Below are 22,959 nucleotides of genomic sequence, written 5' to 3' on the forward strand. Positions count from 1 at the left end.
TCATCAGCTTTCACAGTTTTCCTACTCACAAACGTGTGACATTCCAGCGCACATTTGAAAATGTGCCCTCTCATGCCAATCAAATAGAATCGCCTACGGCCTGTGGCTTCTGTCTTTTGCACTCCAAAGTTACGTGACAGATCATGATAGCCAGTGAGCACCATGTTTACATCGCTCCCTGTGATAAAAATTGGATTGAGATGAGTAACAGTGATGGAATCAACGGAAGTGCGATACAGCAAGACTTTATTCACAAAAAAATGTTTTCACTGTCTCAACACACAAATTAATTGAGGGTCAGCATCGCCTATGAGAATTGTGACGGAAGTTTTTCCCGTGAATAATAATTCCTAGATTTCTGCAATCAATAGCCTTTATGTCACTAATTGTATGCATCTCATTTCCTATTGTGGAGAGGCTGGACTGTATTACTGAGACAGAAATATATATGAAGATTTAAAAATAACACCAAAAGTATATAGTTGTGTACGCCTCAAATGCATTTCCTTTTTTCCACTTTTTAGATTGCTGTGTAATCCATACTGAGAACATGGAGATTTTACATGTTGAAACTATGCTATATATACCTGCTATCCAGTGATAAAGTACCCTTTCTCAACTTTGTACAATCTGGTCAAATCCATACTGGGCCTGAGAACATCTGAGTCTGCCTCCTGATCTGTAGACATATATTTTTAATGTGTAAACTAGGCTACATATATACGTGTTATCCGGTGAAACTGTACCATTTATCAACTTTCTACAATGTTGTTGAATCCATACTGGGCCTGAGAACGGCTGCCGAGCTGTTAAGCAAGCTACAGCACCTGTGGTTTGGACACGTAATTTTTTCAGGAATGACGGTTAGGCCTAACTCCGGAACTGCGGTTGACCTGAACTTACTGGGAAATCATCGTTCGCGGGGAATAATCTGAATCCCAGATCCCCATCACTAACGGAGTTCAGCAGGTTATCTGCACCTGTAAGCGACAAAAGCTGGTCCTTTCAGTGTAGCGTGCATGCAGCCCTGGACATGTACTGGAATGCTAGACCTGTTATTGCTCGATCTCACGTGCCACCGCCTCGCGTATCCCTCTAGTAAGCTTGACACGTACCGCGGGTCCATGCCGGAGTCTCGGTCGTTAACGGAATAAAGCTGAGAAATCGCTAGCACAACTACAAACGGACATACCACACCACACACAGAATCGACAAAGCTTGCAATCTGTCCATCTTTTCTGTAGCTTGTATGGTAGTGGTTTCCCGGGTGCAGTCCAATTAAGCCACAGGCTCCACTCCTGGTGGTGCACTTTTGGACATTCCTTTAAGGTTCAGCTTTGCAATCATACTGCCCCCGGAAACCAAAAACTTTGCCTTCATGGACGCTGTTTGGAGGTTCATGGGAATAATGCCGCCCGATCAGCAGTCGGCATATGGGTTGCCCTCCCAGGGCTGTGGGGTACTCGGTACCGGGCCGGTGTTAGTGGGATGTGTCACAGCAGCGGTGATCCGGACGGTGGCCCTGGGCACCCATGTAAATGGTGTGATATAATGGTAAAGAGTTTATTTAGATAGTTTGACGCCACCTGTGCTGTTCGGCAACATAGATGTTGGGCCGACGCTGCATGCAGATCCTCTGGGGCTGATGGTGTTGTGCAGCAAAGATGGTGAAGCTCCCCACAGGTGGAGCTGGAGTTCCAGGGAAGTGTAGATGTAGTGATGGGGGAAAGGCACAGGCGGTGTAGGTGCTGGTACCCAGATGTAGCGGTGCTGGAATAACTGTAGGACACCAGAGCGTGCAGTTCCAAAGTTTTACTCACAGTCTGCAGGTTACACAGATGCCTGCCTCCGTGCTGTGTCCTCCGGGTCAGGACCTCTGCCAACCTCCGTAACCAGAATGGAAAGCTCCCTTCCAACACTCCGCCAACATGTACCTTCCTGAACGTCTCCTTTCTAGCGCTTGTGGGGGAAGCACTCACAGGACCGTGGTTCACTGAAACGCCTCCTGTCTAACAGATGTTCCTCAGACTTTACTTGTATGGCAGACAGCTGTAGCCTTTTCCTTCTGCCTCGTACACGTCGATGCTGGGGCCTCCGAGCCTTAGTTGGGTACAGCGCATTTATAGCTGCTAATTCCCCCGGTTTCTGCTGCAGGAACGTCAGTGTCCCTACAAACTCGGAGACCGGAATCCGGACCATGCGCTCAAGCTAGGAGTGAGCCTTATCTCTGCTCATCCTCCAGCTCCCCTTCTCACGTCCACACACTTTCCCTTCCCTTCACAGACTGCCCTAACTTACCTCCTCCCGACCACAGACAGCAGCTCCTCAGCAGTCAGGTTCAGAGGTTTACCTGCTGGCCTGGAGTGGGAAATGTGTTGTGTGATGGTTTAACTGCTAGAGAGATCCTTCGTTGCTCCCAAGCATGACATCACACTCCCTAGGAGGAAGGTAATGCCACTGTGGTGACCGTACTCCTGGGGGCGCCACAAGTGCACTGAGGCCCAGCCACTGCTAGATGATTCTGCTGGTACTTTGACCCAGACCTATACATTCCCCTTGCACTCTACACAGCCTGAATGTGACCCAGATGAAACTCAGGTTACCCTTCCCATATACTGTACCACCTTACATGGTGACAAAAAGGAAGGTGCAGCTGAAAGTGCAGGTTCGGCCCACCCGCCGTCAGACACACCGCTGTACTATGAGGGGCCCTGTGCCAGTGCCGTCGCCAACGAGTGGGCCCCCACTGCTTGCTCTGGATCACAGCACTTGCAAAGTTGAAATACTTACCTCTCCCTGCTCCACTGCCATGACGTCTTCCACGTTTCCTGACAGTGATATTCTGATCAGAGAGCGCAATGACATCATGTCTGTACGCCCAGACTAGTACAGGGATTCCCTAGCGAGGAGACTTATTTGAGGAGACTTATTTAATTGTTTTCAATGTTGGGAAAGCAATTTTTGGGGAGCACTATACTCTGGAGAATGATATATGGGGCCCACCATACACTGGAGCATTCCAAAGGTGGACATCAGACACTGGAGCAGCATTTACAGGGCCCATTATAAACTAGAGCATTAGAAATGGGGCCCATTATATATAGAGCATTATTTGGGCCCATAAGACAGTGCAGCTTCATCCATGGGGACAAACATATACTGTAGCATTATGTGGCGCACATCATATACTGTTTCAAACATTATATGGGACCAATGATTCTGTATGGTGAAATATATGGGCCTCATTACTCTGTATAGCGCACTATGCGGTGGCCATAATACTGTATTGAGTAAGATACTGTCCGTTTTTGGAGCTATTGGAGAATTTAAAATGGATATCAGTCATGAGATGTAAAAAGTGAAGTATTTTTCATTGTACTATACCGCTATTTCTCTGCCGTATCGGAGCATCATGAGTTGTGGTATGTGTTAAAGGGGCGCTCTTTGGCCCAGGGCACATGAAAACCTGGAGCCAGCCCTACCCCCCCCCACAAATTTAGCCAAATAACCCCCATTTTTCAGTGCGTAATTAGTATTATGAAGTAAATTAAGGTTGAAAAGCTTCAGTAATAAGATTTGATGTTTTTGGCATTCAAAAGGGCACTGTAGGTCTGTTTCCTGGCCTCCACTCCCTGCCGACTTTGCTTCCCCATTGACTTGCATTGGGTTTCGTGTTTCAGTCGGCCTTCGACTTTTCACAAAAATCGGCCGATTTCATTCGACCCGACTTTTGTGAAAGTCCGGTTTCATGAAACCCGACTCGACCCAAAAAAAGGCAAAGTCGCTCAACTCTAGCATTTAGTTAAACATTTGTAGGAACCCTGTATGTCCAAATTGCATCTATAGACAAAAATTTGTCATAGAGCCCTATAGGGAGCAACAAGACAATGGAGATTGAGGATAGTTGGTAATATTTTCTGAAAAATTTTCTTTGCTATTAAGCCAATCATAAATTCATATAAACATCACTGATTGGTAAAGCAGACAGACTAAATGAGCAGCATTTAGGTAGAATTTTTGTTTCTCCATGTTCTCTAATCACTACAATGAGTAAGAAAAATAAATACACACTATCATTTTGCATAGTGTGACCTACATACAGAAAATAGATGCTCCATAAGGGCAAAATCCAGGGGCTGAGGTGAATGGTATCAATCTCTTCACATCATTGCATAATATGTAATGCCATGCAGGTAACGCAAAGAAAGTAGAGCATTGCCTATATAGCATATTACCATATTCTTACATTGCTTAAACTACATTTTCGGTTCGGCTCACGATCACCAAATTTGCAATATTCACCGATTTGAATTGAGCCAAACCATGAAAGGTTTACTCATCTCTAGTCAAGAACTACAGGAAACATCTGACCTCTGTAATTGCAAAGGTTTCTGCATCAAATATTAAATTCTGTTTTTCTATTGTATAAAATAATCATTTCATGCAATGAAATGCAAATTAATGTGAAAATCATACAATGTGATTTTCTGGATTTTTTTTAGATTCTGTCTCTCACAGTTGAAGTGTACTTGTGATAAAAATTTGAGACCTCTCTATTATTTTGTAGGTGGGAAAAATCGTCAGTGTATCAATTACTTATTTTTCACACTGTATATATCTTATAAACATTAGCTACATTTCGTCTGGTATTATTTACATGGCATTTTTTTACTTAGATATTAAGAAATCCCCACCTCAACAACAGTAAATGTGAATAGTGGTAGTTTTTTGTCGTGTTTAAAAAAATAAACACCTTACAAAAAAAAACAAAACAGACAGACACCGTTATAGCTTGATCACAACTTTTGGGATATTTCTCCTTTAGTTGGAATTTCTTATGTAATACTTTTGTATAGCATATGAATTTCATTTGTTTTACTTTAATGAAACAAATAAATAGAGCGCAAAAACACCGGAGTGAATAGAGCCTTAAGCAGTAAACTAGGCAAAGCAGTAAATGAACACATAAAATATTGACATTTGACCTCAAAATCTTTATTTTGGAATCAGCATACTTTTCTACAGCTCCTGTTTATTTCCTGAAGCTGAAGAATAAATACGAGGGTAAGTCAAAAATCATACACAACCTGGCTCTACAACTTATTTTAATCATCTTTCAGTAAAGACAATTACATATTTTTTTACCTGCTTTTCAAAACATGTTACCCATACGTCAACAAGCTTTCATATACCAATAATAAAAAAAATAACAGGCTGGCCAAATTCAGGACAATATTCTATGAGTTTGCAGTGTCTTGAAAAGTTAGTAATTTTATCGCTGCTTTCCCTAAAAATTAAAAAATAGAATGATGACCACTTACACTGGCCATTGTAAAAAAAAAATGTGTAGATTGTGCCTCAAATAATATTTTTTTCCCTCTGCCACCAAGAATTGTTAAAACAGTTCTCTGATCATTGCAAACAACTACTATAGTATGTTGGAAGAAAAGGAGAAGTACCATATAGCATAAATAAAAGGATTTTATAAAAATATAAAAGGTTTTGTAATTAGCTTATGAAAAAAATTCTGAAACATAGAAAGATAAAAGTGAATGAATCATTCTGCGATAAGAATAGTTTGGATAGAGAACTATTATTTAATTGAAGGGAAGTTGTAAAAATGGCTACTGATTAGTGATGAGCGAGCACTAAAATGCTCTGGAGCTCGCTGCTCGGGTCGAGCAAATTGGAATGCTCGGGTGCTCGATCCGAGCAGCGAGACCAATGTAAGTCTATTGGGAAACCGAGTATTTTTAACGCGGCTTCCTTGGGGGTACATTTAAGGTCTAAAAACATCTGAAAATGATGGAAACAGTTCTCAAATGACATGGGAACAACATGGTGAAGACCCCTGGAAGTATTTCTGACACCCAGGTCACAGCTGTGAACAATGTTGTTTGAGTCTTACACCATTTTTGCAGGCACACAATAAAACATATAAAAACGAAACCAAAATGGATTTTCCTGGGAAATATGTTAAGCAACATCCTTTCCAGGGTAATGACTTTTATATAAGGCAAAATAAATAACCCAAAACAAAATGTTCCTCCACCACTTGGGCTATGTTCACACATAGCGTTTTTGATGTGTTTTCCGACTTTACCATTGCTTTCAATCAAAGCAAATGCATTCACTGGGAAATGTCATTTTAACAGTTTACAACCTTATTTGGCCATGTTGTGTCTGACACATCATCAGACACATCCTGTTTCATATATGAAGGAGGGACTCTGAAATTCACAAAGTCTATTTTTATAGTGCCAGTAGTCGGCCCTCACTATTCCCAGAGAGCCATCTATGCTTCGTTGTTCCCATTATTAAACATTGGGTCCCTTATACTGTTAATGCATATGCAGTGAGTGGCAGGGCTGCCCAAAATTTGGACGCATGCCAACAACCCATTGAACAGACGTCAAGGATGACAGCAAGCAACCAAAGTTCCAAGTATTCATTTTGTACTCCCATACTGTTTGCTTGCTTATACATTAAATGCAAGGCCTGCCCTGCACCAAAGTTACACGGACCTCAATTAGCCTTTGAACACACATACTGGTGGGCCACAGGAAGACCAAGTTCACATTATTCAATTGGTACTCCCATACTGTTTGCTAATGCATTGAAGGCAAAGCATGTCCTGCACCAAAGTTACATGCAGAAATTAAGCCTTTGAACACACGTACTGGAAGGCCACAGGAAAACCAAATTCACATTATTCATTTGGTACTCCTTAATGTTTGCTTATGCATTGAATGCAAGGCCTTCCCTGCACCAAAGTTACATGCACACAAATAAGCCTTTGAACACACTTACTGGTTGGCCACAGGAAAACCAAATTCATATTATTCATTTGGTACTCCCATACTGATTGCTTATGCATTGAATGCAAGGCCTGCCAGTAACCATAGTTGCATGCACCCCAAAAAGCCTTTGAACACATTTACTGGATGTCCACAGGAAAACCAAGATCACATTATTCATTTGATACAACCATACTGTTTGATGATGCATTGAATGCAAGGCCTGCTCTGGAAACCATAGTTGCATGCACCCCAAAAAGCCTTTGAACACATTTACTGGATGGCCACATGAAAACCAAGTTCACATTATTCATTTGGTACTCCCATACTGTTTGCTTATGCATTGAATGCAAGGCCTGCCCTGCACCAAAGTTACATGCACCCCAATAAGCCTTTGAATTGAGGTACTGGATAGCCACATTCAACCAAAGTTCCCAGTACACATTTGGTGCTCCCACATTGTTTGCTTATGCATTGAATGCAAGGCTTGCCCTGCACCAAAGTTATATGCATCCCAATAAGCCTTTGAAGCAACATACCGAATGGCCACATTAAACCAAAGTTCCCACTCTTATTTATTTGGTACTGGCATACTGTTTGCCTATGCATTGAATGCAAGGCTTGCCCTGCACCAAAATTGCACGCACCCCAATAAGCCTTTGAACCAAGGTACTGGATGGCAACATGCAACCAAAGTTCAGAGTATTCATTTGGTACTCCTTTACTGTTTGCTTATGCATTGAATGCAAGACCTGCACTGCACTAAAGTTACATGCACCCCAATAAGCCTTTGAACATACGTACTTGATGGTCACATGAAACCAAAGTTACCATTATTCTGATTTTTTTAAGTCACCTAAAGTTTGCCTATGATGTGAATACAAGAGCTGCCCAAAATTTGCATGCACTCCAATCCCCCCAAGGAAGAAATATGGAGGATGGTCTCCAAAAAATGTTTTCCCAGTTTAAAGAAACAGGTCACATATACTTGTAATGCCAATACACTAAGTGTATAGGCTGAAAAACATTTTACCCTGGTGGGTGACACCTCAACATAGAGTGTAAACGTTTTATGGAAAGGGCATCTCAAACAACCTTGAATAAAATTACTTGGCTGTTGCACACGTTCACGCTGGTGATCTAGTGTTGGTGTTGGAAGAGACATGGAGGATGGCCTACTAAAACTGTTTTCCCAGTTTACAGGAGCAGGTCTCCTATACTTGAAATGCCCATACATATCAACCTGCTGTGTAAATATTTTTTTATGACAATCATAAACACTCTTGCAAAAAAGTATAGTGGCTGTTGCAACACAGAACACATTCACCTTCATGTTCTAGTGGTGGTGTCTGATGACACTTGGAGCATGGCCTCTAAAAAATGTTTTCCCAGTTTAAAAGAGCAGGTTTCCTATACATGTAATGCCCATGCACTAAGTGTATAGGCTGAAAAACATTTTCCCCTGGTGGGGACACTTCAAAATAGAGTGTAAACATTTCTGGCATCATAAACACCCTTGGAAAAAAACTAGTTGGCTGTTGCATCACTGAACACATTCACGCTGGTAATCTAGTGGTGGTGTCAGAAGAGACGTGGAGGATTGCCTACTAAAACTGTTTCCCCAGTTTACAGGAGCAGGTCTCCTATACTTGTAATGCCCATACACTAAGTGTATGGGCTGAAAAGCATTTCCCCCTGGGGTGTACACATTAACCTACTGTGTAAATATATTTTTTTTTTTTACGGCCATCATAAACATCCTGGTAAAAAAGTATAGTGGCTGTTGCATCACGGAACACATTCACTCTCGTGTTCTAGTGGTCGTGGCTGAAGAGATATGGAGTATGGCCTCAGAAAAATATTTTCCCAGTTTAAAGGAGCGGGTCTCCTATACTTGTAGGCTGACAAACATTTCCCCCTGGGGGATGCACATCAACATATTTGTTAAAAAATTTGATACGTCCATCATAAACACCCTTACAAAAAAATTCTCATGGCTGTTTCATCACGGATCACAGTTACCATGGCAATCTAATTGTGGTGGATGATGAGGAGAAGGAGGAGGTTAACAGCAAATACCCAAAATCAGTAAGCGTATACCTATGTGTGGATGTGAAGAGGTGCAGGGAATATACCTCCCAAAAAATTACGCTGGATTTTAGGTTAGGTTTCACTGTTATCATGCGGTGGTAATGACTGTCAGCCAAAATTTTGACAATACAAGGGTCATGGGAAAGGCAGCGCAACATAAAGTTAGACATGTGTGGAGGACTGCTAACAGGCAAGACTTCGGTGTCCTCACCAAGAGGATGACAGACCATGCTCTCCTCCTCCCTGTCATCAGGCCATCCACGCTGGACAGACGATATGACAGTTGTGCTTGTTGCACCCTCTATAGCACATGAAAGTAGCTCCTGTTCTTCCTCTTCTTCCTCATTGTCAACCAATCCACGTTGGGATGACATGAGGTTGTGCTGCGCGTAATCACCCTGTAAGCTTCCTTACTCCATCTCATCGTGCTCAGCCTGCAATGCCACCTCTTTGATTGTGATCAGAGAGTGTTTCAGAAGACAGAGAAGTGGGATGGTGATGCTAGTTATGGCATCATCGCTGCTTACCATCTTATTGGACTCCTCAAAGTTTTGTTGGATGGTACATACTGTGTGTCTGACATCCATGTCCACTCCTGAGGTCATATGTGTGGAATACTGATGACCTTGTTGATGCTGGTAGTCAAGAACTGCCCTCTTCTGCTCACATATCCTTTCCAACATGTGCAGTGTTGAGTTCCATCACATGGGGACATCATACACCAGTCGGTGATCTGGAATCTGCAAATGCTGCTGCAGCATGGCAAGGGCAGTGGAAGCTGGAGTTGACTTTCTAAAATGGGCACACAGGTGATATACTTTGACAAGCAGATACAGCAGCTCTGGGTAGCTTTTGACAAACCATTGAACAGCGAGGTTAAGCACATGGGCCAGGCATTGTATGTATGTGAGCTTGCCTCGCCTCAAAGCTGCCACCAGATACTGGCCATTGTCACAGCCAAACATCTGCCTGCTCTTTCAGAGCTGTCCACAAATCTTCAGCATTGTGCGGTTTATCACCTAAGCATATTAGCTTCAGTACAGCCTGTTGACGCTTGACTGAGGCTTCCAGCTTGTGACTGATGTGGTCATTTCAGAGACGGAGGCTGAAGAGGAGGAGGAGGAGGTGTAGGAGCTGTAGACTGTGGGGCAACCCTGATTGACACAGGGCCCACAATCCTCAGTGTCAGGAGGACGTGTTCCATCCCAAGGTCCCTTTGGGTCCTGGTTTCCACTATGTTAACCCAGTGTGCCATCATAGAGATATAGTGTCCCTGCACACAAGCACTTGTCCATGTGTCTGTGGTTAGGTGGACTTTCCCAATAACAGCATTGTTCGGGGCACAGGTAATGTTGTGGGACACATGCTTGTGTAATGCCGGGACGACACACCGGGAGAAATAGTAGCAGCTGGGGACCGAGTACCTTTGGACGACTGCCGCCGTCAGGTTGCAGAAAGCTTCCATATCCATGAGCCTAAAAGGCAACATTTTGATTGCAATCAGATGAGAAAAGTGTGAATTTAGTTGTGTGGCCTGTACGGCGTTGGCTGCATATTTACGCTTGCGTTCCAATTTACTGGGGTATGGACAACTGAAGGCTGTCCTGGTACAAGGACGTGGATGTGCTTGATGATGGTTGTAGTTGATTGTGGGCAACAACAGGTGCAAGACAGGAGGCATTTTCACATGCAACATGGACAGGGGTTTGGCTTGCACACACAACAGTGGAAGAAGCAGTGTTTTCACCCAGAGACACTGTTCCTGGAGCCTGGTGTTCGGCCCACAAAGTCAGGTGCTTTGCTGCCATGTGCCTGATCATGCTGGTGGTGGTTCGGCTGATAGTTTTGCTACCTCTGCTGATGCGGTAAAACAGGTGGTGCAAATGGCCTGTTTGGGGTTATTGGCAGAGTCTTTAAAAAACAACCAGACTCGGGAAGACAACATTTGTACTGCCAACTTCCATCGTGTTGGTGTTATGAGGAACAGTTGCCCACCTTCTGTCTGCGGACACCACACTACTTCTTCCTGCCTGTTGGGGTGCTACACCTCCCTCCCCCTGTGTGATGCTGTCCTTGCTCTGCATATCCTCCTGCTAGATTGGGTCAGTTACTATACTGTATCATCCACCACCTCAGATTTCAGTTCCGCACCCTGGTCCTCCTCCTGACTTTCTGGCAATTATGTCTCATCATCGTTCACCTCTTGTGACACGTTCCACTGTTGGCTTCGTTTTAATGTAGCTGCTCAAATATTTGGGCAACGCCACATGCGATCTCATCTTTCCCCACTTCAAGTGGACCGGGTGAGAGGCCCGAATCTATCGAGGGAAAATTGAACAGCTCTTTGGAGTGTCCAAATATGGGATCAGTTGTCTCCGGGCACAGCATGGCGGGAGGAAGGAGGGTCAGGGTGAGGAATATGCGGTCCAGAGTCATGGCTACTCAGACTTGAACGTGTGGAAGACAGGGTGCTGGTGATGGTGGGAAAGTGACTGGAAGCATTATCAGCTATCCACCAAACAACTTTTTGACACTGCTCTCATTTCAATAGTGCTGTTCTGTGGTCCCCTATGGATTTAGACAGGAAGGTCATGCAAGAAGATGTGGGTGTTTGTTGTGGCACAAATTCAGCTTTCCCACAGCCTCGACTTTGGCCTCTGCTTGCACCATCACCATCACATCCACTTCCCCATCCCTTGCCACGCACCTTGCCCATTTTAAATGGACTACAATATTTTCCATGTTCACTACAAATGGCTGAATTGGGAGCGAACTTGTATGTGATCCGTTTGTGGGAAAACCACACTTCAAAATATCTGGAATGTAGGTAAAAAATTATTTTTTGTTATCAAACTGGTGTCAATAACTAGGGTAAGACACAGCAAACACAGTGGAATGGAGACCTGAAATGCCACAATTTGTAGCCCACAGATAGATTACTCATCTGACGAAGATACCAGGAACTGACATCACATTCGGATAATCACACATTTAAATTAAAGACATATCAATACCTTTTTTTTTGTAAATCAATAGCTAATACCTATATTTACATGTAACCACCTTACTCTCCAAAAATCAATCTAGATTTCAACAGATGACATGGGAAAGGAAGGATGAGAAAGCTACTATCTTATCTCACCCTCAGTGCCTGTGAAAGTGAATAGAGATTTCTGGTTGGCACGCATTGCACCTTTGACATCACATCACGTGTTACTGTTTCAAGATGCACAATAGGGAGGAACTTGAAGAAAAATGGTCTGCATGATTGAGTTGCCAGAAGAAAGTCCGCAGATCAAAAGTTCACATACCCCATGTTAGGTGTCGGGATACTCCCACTGCATGGGATAGATCCCAAGTCTTAACTGGATTGGTGGTCTTCCATTCAGGTCCGGTCAATGTGATTGCTGCTCAGCATGGACCTCGGTCCTGGCGTATTGCTCAGGCTCATGGTATGCGCTTGGTTACTGCTGCCTTTCCAGCCAAGTCTATGGTAACCAGTTTTACGCAGATTCAGTCTTGTCCTCTGGAGTCTAAGTCTAGAAATCACCTTACTGAGCAATGTCCGTGATGTGGCGTCCTCTCATTTGTTGTCGGACATCAGCTGTACTGATGATGTGGCAGCTCCGGATTGGCCTACGAGCAATGTCACAGCCAGCTGGGCGTGAGTGTTTGGAGTGGAGCCTAACATATAAGAGGCTCTCAACGGCACACGTCGGTGCTCTAGTTTCATGTATGTTATGGTGTGAGTGTGGATCCTCTACCACTCTGTCTGTAGGTTGTGTGAGTCTGTCTAGCTTTGGGACTGTTCTCGTTGGCAGGCAGTTAGTGTCAGTGGGGGCAATTAGCTCTTGACTTAGCACCTACTTCCTACACGTGTGCGGTTAGCACGGTTACAGGGCAAGTTCAACCCTTAGTCAGGGTATTATATCTAGCGTCATATGAGTTCTCCAAGCCTGCATCTGATTCGTTTTAGTGTGAGATTGACACTGTTCAGTTGCAGAGCAAGCTTAATCCTCGTGCTATAACCCTGTGATATATAACAGGGTATTGCACTCAGTATTCTTTTAGTCAATACCTCTCTGTGGAGCAACAGAGCTTTGAACTCAGCACCCTGTTCATTCTGAGTGGCACTAACTCTGTGTGTACAAGCAATCGCATGATGTGTGCTCCGTCGTTGCTTACTAGCAGCAGTAATACATCTCTGTACGGAGGACGCCGGGTTGCAAATGCACTTTATTATAAATTTTTATTTAGTGCAATCCACCAACCCTAACACTTCATTTCTTAATACCGTGTATTGCCCCCTCTAACATCAATGACAGCTTGAAGTCTTTTGTGGTAGTTGTGGATGAGGTTTTTTATTTTCTCAGATGGTAAAGCTGCCCACTCTTTTTGGCAAAAGCCTCCAGCTCCTGTATATTAATGGGCCGTCTAGCATTAACTGCGCTCCTGAGATCTCCCCAGAGTGGCTCAATGATATTGACATCAGGAGACTGAGATGGCCACTCCAGAACCTTCCCTTTGTTGTGCTGTAGCCAATGACAGGTCGACTCGGCCTTGTGTTTTGGATCGCTGTTATGCTGGAATGTCCAAGTACGTCTCATGCGCAGCTTCCAGGCTGATGAATGCAAATTTGCCTCCAGTACTTGCTGATAACATGCTGCATTCATCTTTCCTTCAACTTTGACTAAATTTCCTGTGCCTTTGTAGCTCACATGTCCCCAAAACATCAGTGATCCACTTCCATGCTTTACAGTAGGAAAGATGTTCCTTTCATCATAATTCTTGTTGACCTCTCTCCAAATATAACGTTTATGGTTGTGGCCAAAAAGTTCAATTTTGGTCTCATCACTCCAGCTAACCTTGTTCCAGAATTTTGAGGTTTGTCTCTGTGTTGCTTTGCGTATTGTAGGTGAGATATTTTTGGGCATTTGTGTAGTAATGCCTTTCTTATGGTGACTCGACCAGATCATGCAGCCCATTTTTTTTCAAGTGCCTCCTTATTGTGCATCTTGAAACAGCCACACCGCTAGTTTTCAGAGTCCAGTATTTCAGCTGATGTTCTTTTGTGTATTTCTTTGCATCCCGAACAATTTTCCTTGCATTGGTCACAGGTCACAGGTGAGGATGTTACCTTAAATAGCCATTCAAAGCCATTTGTGTCAAATTCTGTGCATGTTATCAGGCCAAAATCACTAGGGTATGAAAACCTTTGATCAGGGTCATTTGGATGTTTTGGGTTGTCATTATGATTTAAAAAGAGAAAACACAGCAGTTTGACAATAAATGGCTTCATACAACCACTAGCCATGAGTGGAGAAAAAGTTTTGGTGTTATCATTCATATTCTCTGAAAAAAGGCCAAGAAAGCAAAAATTTTGCCGGGGTATGTAAACTTAAGAGCACAACTGTAAATAGTAAAAACTCGCTGTCAGATTCCCTTTACCAACATACATCTGTTTTATATATGCAGCACCTATTCCATTTTTTATGTAGTTTTTAAGGTTGAAGGTAGACTTAAGTCTATCTAATTCAACCTATCCAGAATTATAAAGGAAGCAAAAATCTACGAGGAAGACATTAATAGCTCCATGTTATGGGAAAAATTCCTTCTTGACTCAACATACGGGAATCATACTAGTGCCATAACAAAATCCTAGAGACCATAACCTACAATACTATTTATTTTGAAGAAAGGCTTCAAGTCCCTTCTTGAATTTTAGTAGTGAACTAGCTGAGGAGCCTGGCATTGCCTGGGCATAGTAACCAACTGTGGTTAGTTATAACAAATTATAATGATTATATTGCACATAAAAAAATTTCACATCATATATTCAACACTACAGATTTGCAACACAAATTAATTAAACGATTACCCAAGTATTGATAGTATTTTATTTTCAACTCACTCAAGATTTTTGTTTTTTCCTTTCTGTGCAAAGATGAACAGATTCTTGGCAGTTCCAACTCTTGAACAGACCACATAAAGTTGACCATGAGAAAAGCATGGAGATTGCAAATCAATCCCTACTACTTTCACGGACTGTCCCTGAGCAATGTTAATGGACATTGCAAATAGCAGTTGAACTGGAAACTGGAAGCTTTTAAAATCAAAAAACAAAACAGATGGAATGAGTGGAAGTCTTGGAATGGAAATGTCCTCTCCTTTGGCACATCCTGTTTCTGAGCTGTGTATCTAACTCTATCCAGTGTGATAAGGTCTGCTTAGCTGTGTACCTAATCCTCTCCTGTGTGATACTTTCTGCTGAGCTGTGTATCTAATCCTATCGTGTGTTACTAACTGCTCAGCCGTGTATCTAATCCTATCCTGCATGATACTGACTGCAGAGCAGTGTATCTAATCCTATCCTGTGTCATACCATCTGCTGAGCCTTGTAACTAATCCTTTCCTGTGTGATACTGACTGCTGAGCCGTGTATCTAATCTTATCCTGTGCGATACTGACAGCAGAGTTGTGTATCTATTCCTATCCTGTGCGATACTGACTGCTGAGCTGTGTATCTAATTGTATCCTCTGTGATACTGACTGCAGAGCTGTGTATCTAATCCTATCCTGAGTGATACTGACCGCTGAGCCATGTGTCTAATCCTCTCCTGTGTGATACTGACTGCTGAGCTGTGTATCTAATCCTATCCTGTGTGATACTGACTGCTGAGTTGTGTATATAATCCTATCATGTGTGATACTGACTGCTGAGCCATGTATCTAACCCTATCCTGTGTGATACTGACTGCTGAGCCGTGTATCTAATCCTATCCTGTGTGATACTGACTGCTGAGCCGTGTATTTAATACTATTCTGTGTGATACTGTCTGCTGAGCCATGTATCCAATACTATTCTGTGTGATACTGTGTGCTGAGCTGTGTATCTAATCCTATCCTGTGTGATACTGTCTCCTGAGCTGTGTATCTAATCCTATCCTGTGTGATACTGACTGGTGAGCCGCGTATCTAATCCTATTCAGTTTGAACTGGAAACTGGAGGTGTTTAAAATAAAAAAACAAATCAGATGGAATGAGTGGAATTCTTGGAATGAAAATGTCATCTCCTTTGGCACATCTTGTTTCTGAGCTGTGTATCTAACCCTATACTGTGTGATCATGTCTGCTGAGCTGTGTACCTAATCCTCTCCTGTGTGATACTTTCTGCTGAGCTGTGTATCTTATCCTATCGTGTGTTACTGACTGCTTAGCCGTGTATCTAATCCTATCCTGTGTGATACTGACTGTTGAGCAGTGTATCTAATCCTATCCTGTGTGATACCATCTGCTGAGCCATGTATCTAACCCTATCCTGTGTGATACTGACTGCTGAGCCATGTACCTACTCCTATCATGTGTGTTACTGACTGCTCAGCCATGTATCTAATTCTATCCTGTGTGATATTGACTGCTGAGCCATGTATCTAATCCTATCCTGTGTGATACTGACTGCTGAGCCGTCTATCTAATCCTATTCTGTTTGAACTGGAAACTGGAGGTATATTCTGTGTGATACTGTCTGCTGAGCCGTGTATCTAATACTATTCTTTGTGATACTGTGTGCTGTGTTTCTGAGCTGTGTATCTAACCCTATCCTGTGTGATACTTTCTGATGAGCTGTGCATCTAATCCTATCATGTGTTACTGACTGCTCAGCCGTGTATCTAATCCTATCTTGTGTGATACTGACTGCTGAGCAGTGTATCTATTCCTATCCTGTGTGATACCATCTGCTGAGCTGTGTATCTATCCCTATCCTGTGTGATAATGTCTGCTGAGCTGTGTACCTAATCCTCTCCTGTGTGATACTTTCTGCTGAGCTGTGTATCTAATCCTATCGTGTGTTACTGACTGCTCAGCCATGTATCTAATCCTATCCTGTGTGATACTGATTTCTGAGCAGTGTATCTAATCCTATCCTGTGTGATACCATCTGCTGAGCCATGTATCTAACCCAATCCTGTGTGATACTGACTGCTGAGCTGTGTACCTACTCCTATCTTGTGTGTTACAGACTGCTCAGCCGTGTATCTAATTCTATCCTGTGTGATACTGACTGCTGAGCCATGTATCTAATCCTATTATGTTTGAACTGGAAACTGGAGGCATATTCTGTGTGATATTGTCTGCTGAGCCGTGTATCTATTCCTATCCTGTGTGCTACTGACTGCTGAGCTGTGTATCTAATCCTATCCTGTGTGCTACTGACTGCTGAGCTGTGTATCTAATCCTATCCTGTGAGATACTGACTGCTGAGCAGTGTATCTAATCCTATCCTGTGTGATACCATCTGCTGAGCCATGTATCTAACCATATCCTGTGTGATACTGACTTCTGTGCCATGTACCTACTCCTATCATGTGTGTTACTGACTGCTCAGCCGTGTATCTAATTCTATCCTGTGTGATACTGACTGCTGAGCCGTCTATCTAATCCTAATCAGTTTGAACTGGAAACTGGAGGCATATTCTGTGTGATACTGTCTGCTGAGCCGTGTATCTAATACTATTCTTTGTGATACTGTGTGCTGTGTTTCTGAGCTGTGTATCTAACCCTATCCTGTGTGATACTTTCTGCTGAGCTGTGTATCTAATCCTATCCTGTGTGTTACTGACTGCTGAGCAGTGTATCTAATCCTATCCTGTGTGATACCGTCTGCTGAGCCGTGTATCTAACCCTATCCTGTGTGATACTGTCTGCTGAGCTGTGTATCTAATCCTATCGTGTGTTACTGACTGCTCAGCCGTGTATCTAATCCTATCCTGTGTGATACTGACTGCTGAGCAGTGTATCTAATCCTATCCTGTGTGATACCATCTGCTGAGCCATGTATCTAACCCAATCCTGTGTGATACTGACTGCTGAGCTGTGTACCTACTCCTATCTTGTGTGTTACAGACTGCTCAGCCGTGTATCTAATTCTATCCTGTGTGATACTGACTGATGAGCCGTGTATCTAATACTATTCTTTGTGATACTGTGTGCTGTGTATCTAACCCTATCCTGTGTGATACTTTCTGATGAGCTGTGCATCTAATCCTATCATGTGATACTGACTGCTCAGCCGTGTATCTAATCCTATCTTGTGTGATACTGACTGCTGAGCAGTGTATCTAATCCTATCCTGTGTGATACCATCTGCTGAGCCATGTATCTAACCCAATCCTGTGTGATACTGACTGCTGAGCTGTGTACCTACTCCTATTTTGTGTGTTACAGACTGCTCAGCCGTGTATCTAATTCTATCCTGTGTGATACTGACTGCTGAGCCATGTATCTAATCCTATTCAGTTTGAACTGGAAACTGGAGGCATATTCTGTGTGATACTGTCTGCTGAGCCGTGTATCTAATACTATTCTTTGTGATACTGTGTGCTGTGTTTCTGAGCTGTGTATCTAACCCTATCCTGTGTGATACTTTCTGCTGAGCTGTGTATCTAATCCTATCATGTGTTACTGACTGCTCTGCCATGTATCTAATCCTATCCTGTGTGATACTGACTGCTGAGCAGTGTATCTAATCCTATCCTGTGTGATACCGTCTGCTGAGCCGTGTATCTAACCCTATCCTGTGTGATACTGTCTGCTGAGCTGTGTATCTAATCCTATCGTGTGTTACTGACTGCTCAGCCGTGTATCTAATCCTATCCTGTGTGATACTGACTGCTGAGCAGTGTATCTAATCCTATCCTGTGTGATACCATCTGCTGAGCCATGTATCTAACCCAATCCTGTGTGATACTGACTGCTGAGCTGTGTACCTACTCCTATCTTGTGTGTTACAGACTGCTCAGCCGTGTATCTAATTCTATCCTGTGTGATACTGACTGCTGAGCCATGTATCTAATCCTATTCTGTTTGAACTGGAAACTGGAGGCATATTCTGTGTGATACTGTCTGCTGAGCCGTGTATCTATTCCTATCCTGTGTGCTACTGACTGCTGAGCCGTGTATCTAATCCTATCCTGTGTGATACTAATTGCTGAGCCGTGTATCTAATCCTATCCTGTGTGATACTGGGCTCCCCCTGCAGTCTGTGTCAGAAGGTGGTCTGTGTTGACACGGTAATAAATTGTGTTTTTTTTCCAGCTTTACAGAAGGACGATAACACCATAGAAATGATTAGAATAATAGGCCAAATTGTTTGGTGAATTGGAACACACAGGGTTAAAATTTCACCTCACAACATAGCCTATGACACTTTTGGGGTCCAGACGTGTGACTGTGCCAAATTTTGTGGCCGTAGCTGCGATGGTGTGGATGCCAATCCCGGACATGCACACATACATGCACACTCACATTGAGCTTTATATAGTAGATAAACCATTAATTACAACATCATATGGCAGAGAGTTCCATAGTCTCACTGCTCTTACTGTATAGAATCTGTACCTGTGATTATGACTAAACCTTATGCGTTTATGTAGGAAAAGCCTTTAAATAAACTTTGCATAGTTTAGTATTACAGTCATAATTTACTCTTGATTTAGTTTTATTCTCTTTAATTTCTATAGGCTAACTATCAAAAAAGGAGTGAAAGAGAGACTGTAGTAACACAAAAGGCTGCATCATCCTACATTTGTGACTATTTGCAGTTTGTTACCATGGAGGCACATGAGTTTGCATAGGAGCTGTAGACACCATATTGTAGAATGTTATTAATCAGGACTATTTCCAAAATCATTTTGTATTTTGCTATAGATACATTGGATGAATAAAATGCTGCAGCAGCCCTGTTACATTTTTTACATTTATTTAATTATTTCAACCACCAGTTTCTTAGGTGTAGCTACCCAAAAAGTGTTTAGTGTAAAAAGACATATAAAATGATGCATTACATGCACAGAGTTAGATGTCAGTACAGTGATGTTCTAATTTCTGGCTTTGCTTTAAATCTTTTACAAAAATATTTTAGATGTAGTTTTAACTTTTGTTTATTCCTACCTTTTGACATTTTCTTGACAGCTGTTTTTAAATCCATTTTTGTTACTTAATACACTGTATTTTCACACAACTTTGAATTCTTTGCTACCATCTTACTGTTGACATTTGCATAAAAACATTTTAATGACTGCTGACATTTGATTTCATTTCTATCTGTCCTAACTGTTCATCTGTTCTAATGGTTCAGAGCAGTGGTTATAGAAAACAATTAAATTCTGCATCTGTCATCTACAAGTGACTTGTTAGGATTTTCTTCAAGTGGAACCTTCTAGTTTTTATGGAATATATCAATATTTTCTTCAAGTGGAACCTTCTAGTTTTTATGGAATATATCATGTAATGAGTTCTCCAGCTCCCGAATAGTGCTCCGATTCACCATAAGCCAAGACATCACTTGTCAAACTATTTTAGTAATGTAAAAAAAAAAAAGAAATGCTACTTCTTCACAGGCTGTGTTGGGCATTTTTTGCAGGGTTTTTTGCGTGATTGCAGACAGTAATCCTTTCCTTTCATGTCCTGTCTAGTTAGTTTGGGCCCCATCGTTTGCTCAGCCTATTTTCCTACCTGCGTTTGTGTTTTCATCTTGTCTCACCGACAATATATGTTTGGGGGCTATCTATTCCTTTGGGGTCTGCTCTGGGACAGTTTAGATTTCCCCTTTCTTGCTTTAGGCTTATTTAGTTCTTCGGCTGTGTCGAGGCGTCTAGAATCATCGTAGGTACGCTCCACGGCTACTGCTAGTTGTGTGAATAGGATCAGGGGTCTGCAATCTGCTTAGATACCAACCTCTCTGGTTTTCTGTGACTTAGCTTGTTGTCTTTTTTTCCTCCTCGGTTTCCCATTCATAACAGAATCACCAGCCATACCACAGATTCTAGGGTACTCAAAAGTAGGAAAGAATTGTTAGAGAAAGAAAAAAAAGTGTCCGAATATTTTTTTATTATGTATTTTTTCCTCTTTTTCTCTGGGGCCGTAGGAGAATTTTTTTCCTAATGGAGATTAAGCAACTGTCTGATCGTATGGAGCAGTTGGCTGCTGAAGTACAGGGAATTTCCACCTACCTTATTCAGTCACATGCTGTTGAACCAAAAATCCCTACTCATGATGTGTTTTCTGGGGATCGGTCTAAATTTTTGAATTTTAAGAATAATTGTAAAATATTTCTTGCTTTGAAGCCTAACTCATTGGGGAGCTCTGTGCAGCAGGTTAAAATTGTAATCTCCTTGCTGCACGGTGATCCCCAGGATTGGGTTTTTTCTCTGACACCTGGAAATCCTATTCTGACAAATGTGGACACATTTTTTCAAGCCTTGGGGTTGTTGTATGATGAACCTAATGACATTGATCAAGCTGAGAAAGCCCTATTGGCATTAAACCAGGGTCAGGATCCTGCAGAGTTGTACTGTCAAAAATTCCGAAAGTGGGCGGTCCTTACTACATGGAATGACGGTGCCTTAGCAGCTCTCTTTCGGAAGGGTTTGTCAGAAACTGTAAAAGATGTTATGGTGGAATTTCCTGTTCCCTCTGGTCTTGATGATTCTAAGTCATTAGCCATTCAAGTTGATCGGCATTTATGTGAAAGTAAAACTACACGGGAGGCGCTGCCACCTTTTGAACAAATGTCTGAACCTATACAATGTGATGGGGTTTTGTCTAGGGCGCAACGTCGGGAGTTTAGAAGGCATAATAAGCTGTGTTTTTTCTGTGGAGACGCCTCTCATACTATTTCTGTCTGCCCTAAATGAGAGAAACATTTTGCACACACATTTGCTGTGGGCAGTATACAACCTAAGTTCCTTGTGGCAATTACTCTGATCTGCTCCTTGTCCACATTTTCCACTAAGGCTTTTGTGGATTCAGGAGCAGCTCTGAATCTGATGGATTTGGACTTTGCTAAACGTTGTGGTTTGTCCATGACGCCTCTGCAGACGCCCATTCCTTTGAGGGGTATTGATGCCACTCCTTTGGCAGAGAATAAACCTCAGTTTTGGACTCAGGTGATAATGCGAGTTGCCCCAGACCACCAAGAAAATTGTAAATTTTTGGTGCTGCATAATTTGCATGATACTATTGTTCTGAGGTTCCCCTGGTTGCAAACTCATATCCCAGTTTTGGATTGGAAATCTGTGTCTGTGGTGAGATGGTGTTGTGAGTGTGTTCTTAGGGACACTCCTGCTTTCTCCACCTCTCCTCAGTCTCATGATATTCCTGATTATCTGGCTGATTTCTCTGATGTTTTTAGTGATAGTAAGTCTGCGTCTTTGCCTCCTCATAGGAGTTATGACTGAGCAATTGAGTTGATGCCTGGGTGTAAATTTCCCAAGGGTCGGCTTTTCAACTTATCTGCACCCGAACATGATGCTATGCGATGCCATCCTCCTCACCGTTAGGCGCTGGGTTTTTTTTTGTGGCCAAGAAAGATGGTTCATTAAGACTGTGTATTGATTATCGTTCCCTTAACAAGATGACGGTTAAATATCAGTACCCGTTACCTCTGATGTCTGATTTATTTTCCAGAGTTAAGAGTGCCTGCTGGTTTACTAAGCTTGACCTCAGGGGGCGTATAATCTTATTTGCATTAAGCACGAGGATGAATGGAAGACGGCGTTTAATACATATTAACTGCACAACTAGCAGCAGTCGTGGAGCGTTCCTACGTTGGTCCTAGATGCCTCGTCACAACCGGAGAACTACATAAGCCTAAAGCAGGAAAAGAGGAAAACTAACTGCCCCAGAGCAGACCCCAAAGGAAAGACAGCCCCCCACATGTATTGACGGTGAAACAAGATGAAAATACAAACAAAGGCAGGAAAATAGGCTGAGCAAACGATGGGCCCAGCTAACTAAAAAGGACAGAAAAGGAAAGACACTGTCTGCAATCTGCCAAAAAAACCTACAAAAATATTGTCCAACACTTCTGATAGCAAAATTAACCCTGAAGTCACTAGACTTCTAAACCTATATCAGCACTCTGAAATATTCTGAGACAGAACAGAAAAGAGGCCAATCTAATAAGGGACAAAAGGCAGATTGGCAAATACTGATTAATAGGAGTGGAATTTCAGCATAGCCCCAGCAGGGGCAGGCTGATTACACAAAAAACTGAATTGACCAACAAGCG

This window comes from Dendrobates tinctorius, unplaced genomic scaffold (assembly GCF_039654945.1).
Source record: "Dendrobates tinctorius isolate UK_male_01 unplaced genomic scaffold, ASM3965494v1 ptg000133l, whole genome shotgun sequence".
NCBI lineage: Eukaryota > Metazoa > Chordata > Amphibia > Anura > Dendrobatidae > Dendrobates > Dendrobates tinctorius.